Below are 15,170 nucleotides of genomic sequence, written 5' to 3' on the forward strand. Positions count from 1 at the left end.
CTGTTAGAGCATGTGATCATATCTGATCATAGATACATGCACTCCAGGAGTGAAAATGCTCTAATTCTGTCTTGAAGACACATGTACTTAAGAGGTCTGAGGTTGTTTTAAAGGTGAAAGAAATGTTATCATAAACACACTTCACAAACATCTAAAAGATGTGAAGAAATATGATGATCTAAGTAGAAGTAATATTAATAGACCTGGCAAAAATGCATTTCTCAGTAATTTTTAAAGCTTGTCTCTAAGCCAAACACTTCCTAATCTCTCTTGGAAGAACACTGACCGCTAAGTGACAAAGTGGCTGTGGTTTCAGACCTTAACTCTAATACTCCTGAGTTTATTGATACATAGCCAGTTCAGGGGAAATATATTATATTATATTATATTATATTATATTATATTATATTATATTATATTATATTATAATGTTATAATATATGATGTGGTTTTTTTTCAATTTCTGTGGTATAATGAATTGTGTGCAATATCTGAGCTAATACTACATACAACTGAGGACAAGTAGCAATTTCTATGAAGTGACAGAGAGGCAGTTTTGGGGGGGAAATGCCAAGGATGATGATTTATTTGAAATCAACCTTGACAGCTTTCTTGCTGACAGAAAGGACTAGAACAAAGGTTAAATCCTTCATTTTTAGAAAACTACTTTGTCTTTCAGGCTTGCTCCTCCAAGCTCAGCTAGTTCATGAAGGTCAACCATTTGACTTTCTTCCATGGATACAAGGTCTTCCACAGTCAGACTTGCCATACAGAGCCTCTGACAGAAAAAGGAATTCCTCCATGTTTCTACCAACTAAACATTCAATGAATGTTGATTTATTAATGCCAGATCTAATTCCATCAAGATCTAATTCTACAATAATCCCTCAAAATAATGATTTAGCAGTCATTACCACCTTCTCTTCAAGTAACATTATTTTTTAAATGTTTATTTATTTTTGAGAGAGAAAGACAGAGCTTGAGTGGGGGATGGGCAGAGAGAGAGGGAGACACAGAATCTGAAGCAGGTTCCGGGCTCTGAGCTGTCAGCACAGAACCTAACATGGGGCTCAAACTCATGAACTGCAAGATCATGACCTGAGCCAAAGTCGGATGTTTAACCAACTGTGTCACCCAGGTGCCCCTCTTGGAGTAACATTATTACCAGAACTATCACTATTTAGAGAATTCACTGATTTGACCTCCTCTAGGCCTTCTCTGGCTGGAATCATAAAAACGGAAACATGGCCATAGGGCAAAGGCAGGCGAGCAACTTAAGGGACACATGTACCCTATGAGTCATTGGAAGTTGGCTATTTTGCACCTTTTCATCCATGTTTTCACATCATACTAAATTCTTCTGAGCCACTGATAGACTACTGTGTGCTATAAAAAGCACTAAAGCTTTAATAAGTGTCTGTTTTCATGTTAAATTCATATTTTATCAGCCTACTATAGATTCCTGTCTTTATCACCATCACATTAAACATAATTATTACCTGTTTAATATCATATAATGCTGGTTAGGCCCCATAGAAAATAAATTAAGGATACTTGGTTCTTCTGGGACCTTATGGCTTTGAACAGATGATGACAACAGAGACACATGAGCTTTATAGTAAACAATGGGATGAATTAAATTGGTAAAATGTTATATTGAGAACAAATGAGGCAGTTCGCTTAGGTAGACCTTTAGTTGAGGAGTGTAGAGGCAATTATAAAAGCAATCCACAGGGAACTGCTTGTTTTTTAAAAGGCTTAATTAATTATTTAATTAAGACTCTCTTTCCTGGAGGAGGGAAAATCTGGAGATTTTGCAGATTTGTGACTGCAAAATAACTAAAATTCTGGAGTGGGAGAAATATTCCAAGACTTCTGTCATTTTTATATCCAAAGGTTGCAAAAAATGGCATCAGAACTAAGATCCAGCAAATTCTGTTGGATTTAAGTTTTGCCTTCAGCCACATGTCACTAAGAACAAATGTGCTATTTATATGGAGAAAAGTGTAAGGATTGTGCTCAAATGTATATCGGGCTCAGACTTCAATGGTGCTCATTACTATAGAAAATGTTTTGGATTTTTTTAAGTGAACACAAATAATGTATTTTTATGAAAAAGTAACCGTAATCTCCAAAACAAAAAATATATACTGAGTGGCGTTATTTTACATTTTTGCAAAATGGAGGACAGCTGGATTCCTCTATCTTCTGCATTCAATCTATTGCAAATCTTGTTTTTTAAAAAATAACGATTGTATAGGGGTGAGTGGGTGGCTCAATTGGTTTAGTTTCAGTCTCTTGATTTTGGCTCAGGTCATGATCCCAGGGTTGTGGGATCAAGTCCTGTGTTGAACTCTGCACTGAGCATGGAGCCTGCATAAGATTCTCTCTCTCTCCCCCCCACTCTCTGCTCCTCTATCCTGCTCATGTTCTCTTTCTCTCTCTCTAAAAAAAAGAATAATAATGATTGTATATATTTAAAGAGTACAACGTGATGTTTGATATAAATATACATAGTGAGATAATTATAGTTAACCTAAAAAGCATGTTCATCTCCAAACACATTTTCTTTTAATAAACTTTTTTAAATGTTTATTTATTTTTGAGAGAGAGAGAGCAAGCAGGGGAGGGGCAGAGAGAGAGGGAGACACAGAATTTGAAGCAGGCTCCAGGCTCTGAGCTGTCAGCACAGAGCCCGATGCTGGGCTCCAACTCATGAACCTTGAGATCATGACCTGAGCCGAAGTCAGATGCTCAACTGACTGAGTCACCCAGGCAACCCCAAACACATTTTCTTTTGTGTGTGTGTGGCAAGAACACCTGAAATCTTCTCTCTTAGCAAATTTCCAGTATACAATAAAGTTTTGTTAACTACGCTCATCACGCTATACACGAGATTTCAAGATAATATAGAAAATAAATGCTAATACATTAGATATATAAATGAACACATTTTAGCAGCATCAGTAAGACCCTTAAAAGTCAATGAACTTTGAGAGCAAATTATTATGAGGCCATGTTTATACAAGCATGTCTCAATAGCTGGAGTTCAAGCATTTAATTTACTTTGTCCAGGGTAAACTGAATTAACAAAAGATAATGGGCCTAATTCTAATATCTGTCTCCCTAGTACCATATTGACACAGCTGAAACCCTCCAAAAGGTGGCAAGTGAATTCTTTTAGCTAGAAAATATTCATGATTTGTTTTATGCAAATATCTCAATATTTTAAAAGAGCATCTTTGAGAAAGTTACATGAGAAAGATACCTACTACAAAGTGACAGAGATCACCTTGCTGTCACTCTTACTCTCTGGCAAGCAAATGTGGAGCTGAGCCTTCTATCCAAAGGCTCACTTCCACGGGGTGACTTCTATAGATGCATAACTTACTTTGCCACAAAGCATACAAAATATGGTTTTCTGGAGATAAGGATGAAAATCCACTGGAATGAGAGCTGCCATCTATACTTTAAAATGTTAGAATTAAAATGCTCTTAAACAGAGGAAATCCTCAAAGAGATGCCTTAGTAGGGGGATGCCCAGCAGAGTTTTCAAAACATGCACAAAATATCCACACAATTGAAAGTCCCCCAACCCCCTGCAAAAGGCTAATGGAAAAATGGTCCTGACAGAATTCAGCTCTTATAAGTCAATCAGGACCTGAATAACACAATCACAGTGCAGAGAGTTAGAATCCTCCTGTGAGGCATTTTCCCTAAGCATTGGTTAGGATTTTATCATAGGCTACTATGACATTTTTGTCTTTAACATTTCGGCCAGAGTGTATATTTATTCATTCATTCAACCATCACATGCCTACTGGATGCCAGCATTGGGGATGCAAAATGAATATGCTATGGCCCCCAAACTTCTTGAATCTGACAAGAAGTAAAAAGCACATAGAGAATATTATTGCTGTTCAAAAATTTAGGGTGATGTCAAGAAAAACAGTCAACTCCATTTAGGGAACTTCATCAACAGAAACAAATAGAAGGGTAGTCCAGGCAATGGAAATGACATTTATGAAGGTGTGGGGACAGAAATAAAGGTACTTTGGGGTCATGGCAGAACAGCTCAAAATGAGTCAATGTAGGGGGGAGGTGCCTGGCTGGCTCAGGAAGTAAAGCATGTGACTCAATCTCATGGTCATGAGTTCAAGCTTCATGTTGGGCATAGAGTTTACTTAAAAAACAGTCAATGGGGATAAAGAGATAGGCCAGATGACCAATGGAGAAGAAATCTTTGATGGAAGTTAAAAGCAAAGAAATGACCAGAATTACATTATTATATTTAAGGACAACACTTGGGAGTAGCATGATGTAATGTCTCTAGAACAACTCGATGTTTAATTGGCCAAGGTAAGTTGTGAGAGATGTTACATCTTTGTCCACAGAAGAGACACTGGCCTCTTTCAAATGAATGGCTTGGTCCTTCTCTCAGGAGTTGTCCTTGAATACTGGACCACCAATTGAGGGAAGCTGAAGAAGGCTTTACTCCCAGACAGACGACCAAGAGAGTACTCGAGAACCCATGGCCAACATCTTTCAATCAAACGCATGTTACATGGGGTACTTCAACCTCTGTTGTTGTCAGCAATGCAGATCCCAGGAAAGGGCAGTAGACAGAACTGTCTACATGATCACAGCAATTGTTAAATAACGGCCCAAGAAAGCAATTTAATATAACTGCTCATATTCCTTCATCTTCAAATGTCAATCTCTGCCGTAATTATTCTGCTAATCAATAATTTTCTTTCAATATAATCCATATTTTCCTTATTTCAATATAATATTGTTTTTCCAAGTGGTTTTATTATTATTTTTAAATGAATTTTATTTATTTAGTTTTCTGAAGTGGTGGCACATACACATAGTTCAAACATCAAAAGACAGAGAAGGATATACAGCAAAGGTTCCTTTCCACCCCGTCCTCTGTCAAGTTCTTATAGCCCCACAAAAAAGTAAACAACATTATTAGTTTCTCATTTATTCCTAGGACGTTTAGAATGGATATACAAACCAGTACAAGTATAGACTCTTTTCTTTTTTTTCATCCCAACAGTACACTCTTTTGGCACCCTTTTTTCCCTACCTACAAATAAATCTTGGAGATTGTATTAATAAACTTGGGCGACCATAAGAAAACCCCATAGATTATGCAGCTGAAACGACAGAAGTTTATTTTCTCACAGTTCTGGAGACTGGAAATCTGAGGTCAGGGTGGCAGTATGGTTGGGTTCTGGTGAGAGCTGTCTCCCTGGCTTGCAGATGGCCACCTTCTCACTGTGTCCTCACTAGGGAGAGAGAAACAGTATGTCTTCCAGTGTCTGTTTTTATAAAAACAGTGATCCCACCCTGATGCGATCCCATCTTTATGACCTCATCTAACCCCAATTACTCCCCAAACACCATAACATTCAGGTTTAAGGCTTCAACAACACAGGAATTGGGGGGATGGGGAGACACACCCAGTTTATAACAGAGATCTTTCCATATAAACACATAAGGAGCTTCTCGATTTTTTTTAACAGTTACACAGTATGCTATTGTTACCATATACATCTTTAAGGTTGAAACTGAGAAAACTAAAGCTGTCCTTAATCATTCCTTATTAATAGGATATGCAGAAATAAAGTAAGAGGACACGAGTCCTAGAGATTGAAGTGATATTTCTGATGAGTTTACACATAAACTGGAATTATATGCTGATGATTGCTAGAAATGTATAAAAACTTAAGCAATATGTTTAATATACATTTACTAGCCCATCATTAGATCTTCCAAACTTTAGCTTTCTAAATCAAATATGGTTGAAATGATATCCTAATATGAAGTTACTGACTATATTTGAAGACGTCAAATTATGCTAATAAAACACATAGCTATGAAATGTATTTTTTTCATGTCAATGCTTATAAACAATGGTCAGCTTACACCTGTTACTTAACTAGACATGTTATACAGGCCATTCTAAACATGTTAGTATATATTTAGGTTTTGAGAAAGGTATTAGTGTAGAGAAAGATTTAGTGATCTTTATGAATAAAGTTCAAATGGTTATTCAGTTCAGAAAAAGGGAAAGAATCCAGAATTAGGAAGAGAAAAAAAGTATGGCCACAAAATACTGCTAGACAACCTTACCAAAAGCAAAATATGACTGTGTGCTATCCCAGCAGCTTGAACTATCACTGCCTGAAGAAAGAGAAGGCAGAAGGCAGAGACAGAGTGAAGGCAGGTGAACAGAATAATATGTTCTTAAAATATAGCTTAAATTGGATTCAGGGATAAGAGAGCAAGGAATCAAAACAGGGACCAAGGTTTCAAGCCTAGGTGAGTAAAAAGTAACACTGTTGGCTGAGATAGGGTGGAAGATATTTAGGATGGGGTAAGAGTTTATTTTACATACCTCATGTTCGGGGCTAGTGAGATATGTAGGTTAAAATTACAGTGGGCATTTAACAGGTTGAAGGGAAGAGACAGAGATGAGATTTGTTTTAACAAGTATTTATGAGAACAAAAGAGAGGGGGCAGGGTAAGTAGGAGCAAGAACAGAATGATAGAGACAACTCCCATTCAGAGGCAGAAGGAAAAAGATGGGCATTAAAGGAGAGAGAAGAGTACTCAGAGAGGTGAACCAAAGCAGTGAGTTACAGACACTGAAAGAGGAGGGCAGAGTCAAATGTACCACATACTGGAAGAAGACTCAAAGATATGGACACCTGCCCCCACCCTCCCATCCTCAACACATTACGACACATCAGATTTTAAGACATTAAGTAATGAGTTGATAGTGAGAAAGTAAAGTCAAGAAATACATTACATGGATAATTTTTTGAGATGACTGTTAAGAAAGATAGGATAATGATGTTATTCCATATTTATATTACACTTTACAGTCATAGAGTACACCCACATTCATTATCTCTTTTGATGATGTCTCAAGGGGACAGTCCTGTAGGTAGATGTGTGGAGAAAGGTGCAGCAAAGGGGTAATCGAAGATGTAAACAGAAGTTGGCATAATGGATGGAGTTAGTTTCCCAGGGAGGTGAAAGAGGAAAGAATTTGGTGCTGGAAAACAGTTGGGATACTTCTAATTTTGACACAGAAAAAAGCAACAGTGAGTTGTTAAAGACACTATTTTGAGGTAAAAATAGTTAAGAAAGATTCATGACTAAAGCCTTGAAAGTAATCAAGGTAACCTTGAATGGAGAGCCCAGATGACAGGAGGCTCTGGGGCTCCTGTGACATGAGCGGGGAATGTTGATTTTGGCATAAAAAGTCAAAACGGTCTCCTCCCCCAGTCATGATCTCCCCATATCTCTAATATAATACCATGTTCTCCTATGAATGAAATAGTGAGTGGACACTGAAATACTGGAGCCAAGAGCAAACAGTTCAGTGTCTTAAATAAACCCAGCCGAGAGTTTTGGAGAAGTCCCTCCACTATAGAACTCAATTTATAAGTCTGCTTTGAGTTCCTACCCCCAACTCCTCTCCACAGGAAGCAAAAGCATTAAGCAAGCTGTTAGAATAATGCATTTCCCCCAGGACTTTTTCAAAGGACAGGAAGTCAGTCTATGGTCCAGCCTCCAGCCACCCTCTTGAGAGTTGTGCTTTTTCTTTTCTTTCTAGTTTATTTATTTATTTGAGAGAGGGGGAGGGAGGGAGGGAGGGAGGGAGAGGCGGAGGGAGAGGGGGAGAGAGAGAAAGAGAGAGAGAGAGAGAGAGAGAGAGAGAGAGAGAGAGAGAGAGAGAGAGAAAATATCCCAAGCAGGCTCCATGCTCATTGCAGAGCCCAAATCGGGGCTCAGTCTCACAACTGTGAGATCATGACCTAAGCTAAAATCAATAGGAGCCAGAATCAATTAGGAGTCAGTCACTTAAATGACTGAGCCACCCACGTGCCCCTAAGAGTTCTGCTTTTTCTAAGATAGTACCCAAGTGTCTGTAACTTTCTCCATTAAAAGACATGCATGTTAAGAAATAAATTTAAGTCTGTACTCTATGAGCTAATACGTTGGGAGGCAAAAATATGGTAAGTTTCCCTTTTTGGCTGAAAAATCCACATGACATGTCCACCTGGGCCCTGTAGTATCTTAGCTAGACATCTTGAGATTCTAGTCTTTTGGCTCTTTAAACCAACTCTACCATTAAAATATTAATTTCTTTATTACATCTCATATAAGAGAAAGGTTACTATCTTTGCTTGCTCCAATAAACTTCCTTCCATGAAGAGAAAAAAATAAAACCAACACCTTAATGATAAGGGTCGACATGAACTCTTGATTGGACCAATCATATTACCCCATCTTCCTGGCTTGGTGTGCAGTTTGGGAGGGAGTATGCAACCTCCATTGATCCAATACAAGTCATTCTTGGGATTGTTTCCAGGCTGGAGCCAAATGGGAAGAAATCCTCTTTCTTTGCTGGTAGAAGAGCTTCTAGGAAAAGATGAGAGACCAAAGTTATTGGAAGCCATATTCCCCATGGCAGAGACAGCTATCTGCAAAGATAACCTTGTCAGAAATAGAAATAGAAACTCTTGTCAGAAATAGAGAGTGTAAGCCCTAAAAGTGTTCCTGGCATTGAATTCAGACATCTCTATGATCAGTTCCCTACAACCTGTGTTTGGGTTACACCAGCCAATAAGTTTTCCTTTTTGTGTGTGCAAGTTGGGATTTGGCCATTTGTAATCCAAAGTACCCCAACTTGTGCACAGAATACCATATGCTTACAAGGTGCTCAATAAATACATGTTGACTATTTGCTTGCTTTGGTGTTACTGATTTTTCTATACTTTTTGCTTCTGAACTTTTCTGTGTGTCCTACAACCTCATTTTCAGTGAGGCTTGATCAAAAGTCAGGCTGCAATTTTCCGATAATAACTGGGAACCTTATCCCCCCAAAGCTGGCCAAGGCCATTTAATATGTCTGTGTTTCAGCTTCCTAATCTGGAAAACATGGAAAATAATAATAGCAGCTACTTATCTAGCATCCATTATATTCCAAGTACTGGCCTAATGCTTAACATACATTAGTCTAGTTCCTAATGCAACTTTGTAACACATGCATAACAATCCCCATTTTACAGACGGGGAAGCTGAGATTCAATGAGGTGAAATGAATTGACCAAAGTCATATAGCTTGAGTGACAGAATTCTGATCCATAGCCAGGTCTGTCAGAGTCTGTGCTCTTTCCAATGTCCTATGATGCCCTACTTATTCAAAAAGCATTTGCATGTGTATAATAAGATAATGCAGGTAAAATTGCCCTAAAAATAAAAAGTGATCAAAAATCGTTCTCCAATTGGCAACAAAAAAATGTGGAAGTGGGCCCAAATATTAGCAAGGAAGATTTAGGCTTAGAACGTTCTGACTACTCCAATTATGGCATTAGAAGTAGTAATTGAAAAAATAAAAGCTGAATCTTATATAAATGAGACATTTTATGAAGACAGAAAGTATAGCCAAGATTCAGCTCCATTTTTGAAGCCTCAATAAAACTCTAAAAGATATAAGCTAAGTTAGCTTTGCTACGCTAGGGAGACATTTCTAATTTCCTCACTGAACCATCAATATGGAGGACCTGGCATTTCCTTCGTGGCCCTGTTAATGAAGTTGCTAGTAAAATATGAATATTTTCGCTTACAGATCCAGATGGTAATATCACTAGTGTTTAAAAGAAACAAACATATAGTCATGGTGTCTATGTATCATTGAAGTATGCAAATCCTATTTTTGTATAAGTTAACTGAAAGAAGGTTAAGACCAAGGCTACGTGTTAAATGACATTTTGTAGAAAAATGCCTGTGTTCCTCAAGCTGTAACAACTATTTCAAACAAATTCAAGGAAACCATTTTATGAACTGTCTGCTATATATGCCCATTTTCTTCATTAGACTATGCCGCTTTGGGCATAGAAATTGTGTCTTACTCATCTTTTTATCTCTAGAATCTAGTATAGGTAGAATTTGGCACAGGTTGCAATAGTACTTCTGTGGGTCCTGGGAATGTTAGCCTGCATGAACTTCTTCCACCATAAAAAATATTGAAAATTGTATTTTATGACCATATTGGTAAAAAAGATGAATAGATTAGTTCTATATATTTAAACATTTCCTTTGACCTAAAATTTCTTTTTTTTTTCCTTCTGATTTTAAAGGAAGTTAAAACATTTGCATGGGCCCCTAAAAGTCCTGTGGGCTCCAGGTGCTATGCCTATCTTGCATATGGATAAGTCAGTCCTGTTATGTGTTAAATACAATTTGGTTGAATGAATGAAATGAATAAATGATTTAAAATTAGTATTTAACTGGTGGTAGGAATTCTTAAAGCTTCTATTTTGAAGTCACTTTCAGTTTAAAATATTTTCAAAAAGCAAATAATAAAATTATCAAAAAGTACTAATATTCATGTAATCTGAAGCCAACTACTGACATACTACTGTAAACAAATTTAAAAACCAAAAGTAGCATAGAAAGTAGCAAAATAAATATTTTAAAATAATATCAGACATTGTTATAATTTTGAACAAATACAACACACCTCTCATTAAACTTTAACTATTTTCTTTTATAAACTCTGACATTCCAAGAAAGTCAGTTCATAAGGTAGATGCTTAAAAAATGGGGGTTTAGGGGCACCTGGGTGGCTCAGTCGGTTAAGCCTGTGACTCTTGGTCTTGGCTCAGGTCATGCATGACCTTGGGGTTTATAGATCAAGCCCTGTGTCAGGCTCTGTGCTCCAGAACAGAGCCTGCTTGGGATTCTCTCTCTCCCTCCCTCTCTGTCCCTCCCCTGCTTGCACTCTCCTTCTCTCTCTCAAAATAAATAAATAAACTTAAAAAAATATGTGGGTTTAGGGGCACCTGGGTGGCTCAGTTGGTTGAGTGTCTGACTCTTGATTTCAGCTCAGGACATGATCTCACGGTTCATGAGAGGGAGCCCTGCGTTGGGCTCTGTGCTGAGAGAGCAGAGCCTCCTTGGGATTCTCTCTCTCCACCACCGCCCCCCCTCAAAATAAATAAATTTTAAAAATGTGGGTTTATGCTTGGAGCTACATAATTATTGACTATAATTAAGTTAAACACGTGCCCAAAATGCTAGAGCTGCTGCCTTTCACAACATTGCTTTTGGAACTCAGCATTTCTCTACTGTTGTTTTCAAAGACATCTTTTTTAAATGGAAAATTGATTGATGAAATCTTAGCCATGAATAAATGCTAATGCATACACTAAATTAAAATGCTGTCATTTTATAAGAAAGCCTTATTGGCTAACTGTGCTATTTCTTCTAGTAATTCAAAGTCTAGTGTTCAATGTACAGAATGAAATGCAGAAATCAATTATTCAGTTCATAGTATGATAAGACTGATTTTCAGAGTTATGTTTCGGGAAGCAAACAGACTGACTTATTCACTGACTTAAAATGTGAAGTCTCATATCTGAGCCGTTTTCCCCACTTCAAAATGTATTGAACAATGTTCAAACTATGAGGAAGCATTTTTGCATTGTCTAGACAGAGTTGTGTGCAAATTAATATCTGGATAATAATTCAGATTCACCCTTCCAAAAAAGGGTATCATACATATAAAGTAGTGCTAGTATTTATGGGATGGACATTTACCAGAATTGCTCTTAAAGGCTACATAATAAAAGTGGATTAAAGCTGCCTAAATTAATTAACCATAGACACTGAAATGGATTCAGCTAATGGATTCTGCCTCTTCAGAGAGTGCCTCTTTTAATAATAAAACAAAAGCAAAAAAACATGTTTTCCTCCCTTTTTTCATAACATCTCGCCATCTGACCAAGGGCAGGAGGGAGAGTGGGACTGCTCACACCATCCCTGAGCCAGCAGGAGGGAGAGGTCATCTAGTGATCAGACACTCCTGCTTCTCTCCAAGGGCAAATGGGCTGCCTCCGCAGCTGTCACATCCTGCTGCCCTTCGAAACAGGAAACCAGTCTAGAGTTTCAAGCTTACCTTCGGCATTGCATTACCGAAGCGGCAGTCTTGCCAGATCCTCGTAAAAGCCTGTTATATGTGAAGGTGGTGAAGGTTTTGAGGGTTTGGCAAACAGGAGGGCATTTATGTTTGGGACGGGGCACTATCTGGCTCAGCTATCTGCCATCTATTGGATGACTGCAAGACAGAGAGGTGAAACAAGCAAAGAAGAATGGAAGACACACAAGGTCATTTGGTCCATCTCATGCCATTAGGTAGAATCACATTCCCACGCACAGCTGAACCAATAAAGGGTCTTGTAATGAGACTGCTAGCTGCCCAAAGGCAAGTAAGGAGGAGCTTCAAAGATCTAGGTTGTGAATTGACAAATCACAGTTATTCAACTTGCTTTTCAGTCAGACAAGCCCCTATTTTCCCATGTTTCCCACACCACGTCCTGCTTTGGCCCTCTTATTGCTCATTAGCAGTTCCAGCAGAGGGCAGGCAGGGGAAAGGAGAAGAGACATATGTTGTAGCAGCCGATCGAGAGTCTTCTGAACATGTTAAGGCAAATTTTCTCCACTACTAAGAGCAACAACAGTCTTTTTGTCCAAATGTTGTTCTTGTTATTTGTTGTGTATCTGTCTATATAAGATATTACCACTTTTCAGAGTCTCCTCTCTCAGGGAGTTTACAGTCTGGTTTGGGAAAGCAAAATGAAGACACATGACATAGTGAGAAAGCCATGCTCTAAAGCATCCCAAGCTATCCCAAGTAAAGTCATGGTTTCAAGAGAAAGAAGACAGGTCTGTGAGTGCTGACAGTGCTAACATTTATAGATTGAAAGTAAAAATTGAAGTAAATAATTAGTGCAGAGAAGTGAGAATCAATGTCTGAGCAAGTGTAATTGCCGAAAATTCTCTGAACAGGCTTGCGTGACAGCCTCATAGAGAGGACTTGCAGGCATCCTGTTAGAATTTGGTTTATGTGGAACAGGTCTCATCAGTCCCCAGCACCAGGCCTCTGCAGTGATCAGCCAAAGTGAAGGGACTGGTTGGCATTCAGGACTGGCTGGCATTCCTGGAGGAAAAAAATTCAGTATCTTTCCATATCATCCATTAAGGTCTGTGTGACAGTGTCATGAGCAACTCGCTATGGGGAGGTCTTCATCAGATAAACAGGGCTGCAGAATTCATAGCCAAGGAATGCGGGCTGGAGAGGCACTCCCAGCCACAGCTGCTACCTGAACACCCAGGACTGGCTGGGAACCAAGGAGACGTGCTGAAACCAGGAGCCTCGGCGACGAATGGCAATGTTACAGCCGCTTAATCCTGAAATGAAAAGTAATTGCTTCTGGCTTAAAGAATAAAGAAAAAACAAGCTCAGCTTTGGCCGAATTACATTTTTTTCCCCCAAAACAACCATGCTGTAGACCAAGGTTCTGAAACCTGCTTGGTATTTGAAAACGTGAGGAAATGGATGTTTTCTGTCAATATAATTTAAATCCATCCAGAAGCACTGATATATAAGAGCACTTGAATGCAAATACATTTTGATTAACATGATTAAATCAAATGTGTGTACTTTCGGCTATAAGGGATGACATCGAAAATTTAGCTTACCTAAATATAATTTTAGAAAGTCAGTCTTCAAAATAGCTGCTTCTCTCTTTTCTTTTCTTTTCTTTTTCAAAGCATTTTCTACCGAAAAGTCTCAGCAGAGGCTACCAGAGCTCCTGTTTTGTATAGGTGAAACTGAAAATGGAGAAATATGGGAGCAGGGGGGAGGGGAAAGATATCTTAATACTTGTAATATATTCCTGTGACGAAATTGTCTTTTCTACAGAAAAAAGAATTCATAAAGGAACTGCCAGAAGTTTAAGTTATTGTTAGAAGGATCTGAAGATGGCTTTAACCCACAACTGAGTAAGTAATATTCGTATTTTTACTTGTTTACCTCTCAAGAGGGCTACAGAATGGCAAATGTCAGATTTTCTGTATACAGAGTCTCCATTTCCTGGAGAGCAAGAAGGCACTGACAAAGAGTAAAAACACAGCAAGAGTGAGAACAAAGAAATCTTGCCTTCAAGTTTAAATATATGTATTCGTTTAAAATATTTGCGGCAGACTCACAATGATATGGAGAAAACTAATTAAAATACTTCTTATTTCCTAGAGCCATATAAAATTGCCTACATAAACAATGATTTCACATGGTTTCACCTAATACCATAAGCCTTCACAGGAGTATCATCAGCCAATAATAACCGGTAAGGAATAAAACCCACTTTGTCTTCCTGCCATCATTCTGTACAAATACTAATATTATAAAACCAATATGACACATGCTATCCTACTGCAGGTGCTAACATTGAGGACATTCCTTACAGAAAAACCAAGGCTATTTAACAGTCATTATTCACAGCATATATTTCCTTCTTCATTAATTCAAATAAGAAAATTTGTTTTAATGTTTGTGTATTTTGAGAGGGGGGAGGGGCAGAGAAAGAAGGAGAGAGAGAATCCCAAGGCAGCTCCATGCTGTCAGCCCGATGCAGGGTTCCATCCCACAAACCAGGAGATCGTGACCTGAGCCGAAATCAAGAGCTGGATGCTCAACTGACTGAGCCACCCAGGAGCTCCCTGCTGCCAAGATAATGCTTTTACCAGAAATTTTTTGGATACCACCAGTTTCTACATTTTATTTAACCTAACAGAACAGCATCATGGCACTGACAACTATGCCCACTTTCCTGTGAGCTCAAGCCGGTGACTGTGCAAGGCCAGCCACAGACCCAATAACTTGACACAGTAATCATAAACATAAGGGCTTTTTTAAAATGGAGGGTGTCATACAGCCCATTATGTAAAGAAACAGCCACAAACAACACTGAGAATACAAAGAAAATCCACAGCTGATGCATTGTGCTCTCTGCTGGAATATGACACACAGCCAGTGACCCTGAAAGCCACAATATTTCCAAAGATGAAGGACCACGGCACTTAGTAACACTTTGAATATTAAAAAAAAAAAGCAGTCCTTTTTACATCAATACTCTGTCATTCTATGCCAGGAAAGGGGACTGAATGTGGAGATGGCCCCACTTTTCTTTTTTATGCTCAGCATGATTCAGATGTTAGCAAGGTTTCTATTCCCATTAAAGAGAAGCCTTAGACAAGATTCCTATTCTTACAAAACATGAGAGTGTCAAAAGGAGATATAAATC

At 38.4% G+C, this 15,170-nt stretch overlaps 1 protein-coding gene across 9 annotated transcripts in view; it reads right to left on the minus strand.

The window, feature by feature from the left end:
• Positions 1–15,170, minus strand: part of DDAH1 (dimethylarginine dimethylaminohydrolase 1) — a 242,638-nt gene that overhangs the window by 152,172 nt on the left and 75,296 nt on the right. For 4 of the 9 annotated variants that reach the window (XM_053214372.1, XM_053214370.1, XM_053214371.1 and 1 more), the window contains 3 exons: positions 13,567–13,698; positions 8,306–8,442; positions 5,191–5,294 (listed from right to left, as the gene is read on the minus strand). The gene's annotated coding sequence lies outside the window, so the exon portion shown is untranslated. Of the gene's footprint in view, positions 1–5,190; positions 5,295–8,256; positions 8,443–11,983; positions 12,130–13,187; positions 13,276–13,566; positions 13,699–15,170 lie in introns of those variants that run through there. The other 5 variants (XM_053214374.1, XM_053214375.1, XM_053214373.1 and 2 more) reach the window with 4 other exon arrangements.

This window comes from Acinonyx jubatus, chromosome C1, assembly GCF_027475565.1.
Source record: "Acinonyx jubatus isolate Ajub_Pintada_27869175 chromosome C1, VMU_Ajub_asm_v1.0, whole genome shotgun sequence".
Taxonomy (NCBI): domain Eukaryota; kingdom Metazoa; phylum Chordata; class Mammalia; order Carnivora; family Felidae; genus Acinonyx; species Acinonyx jubatus.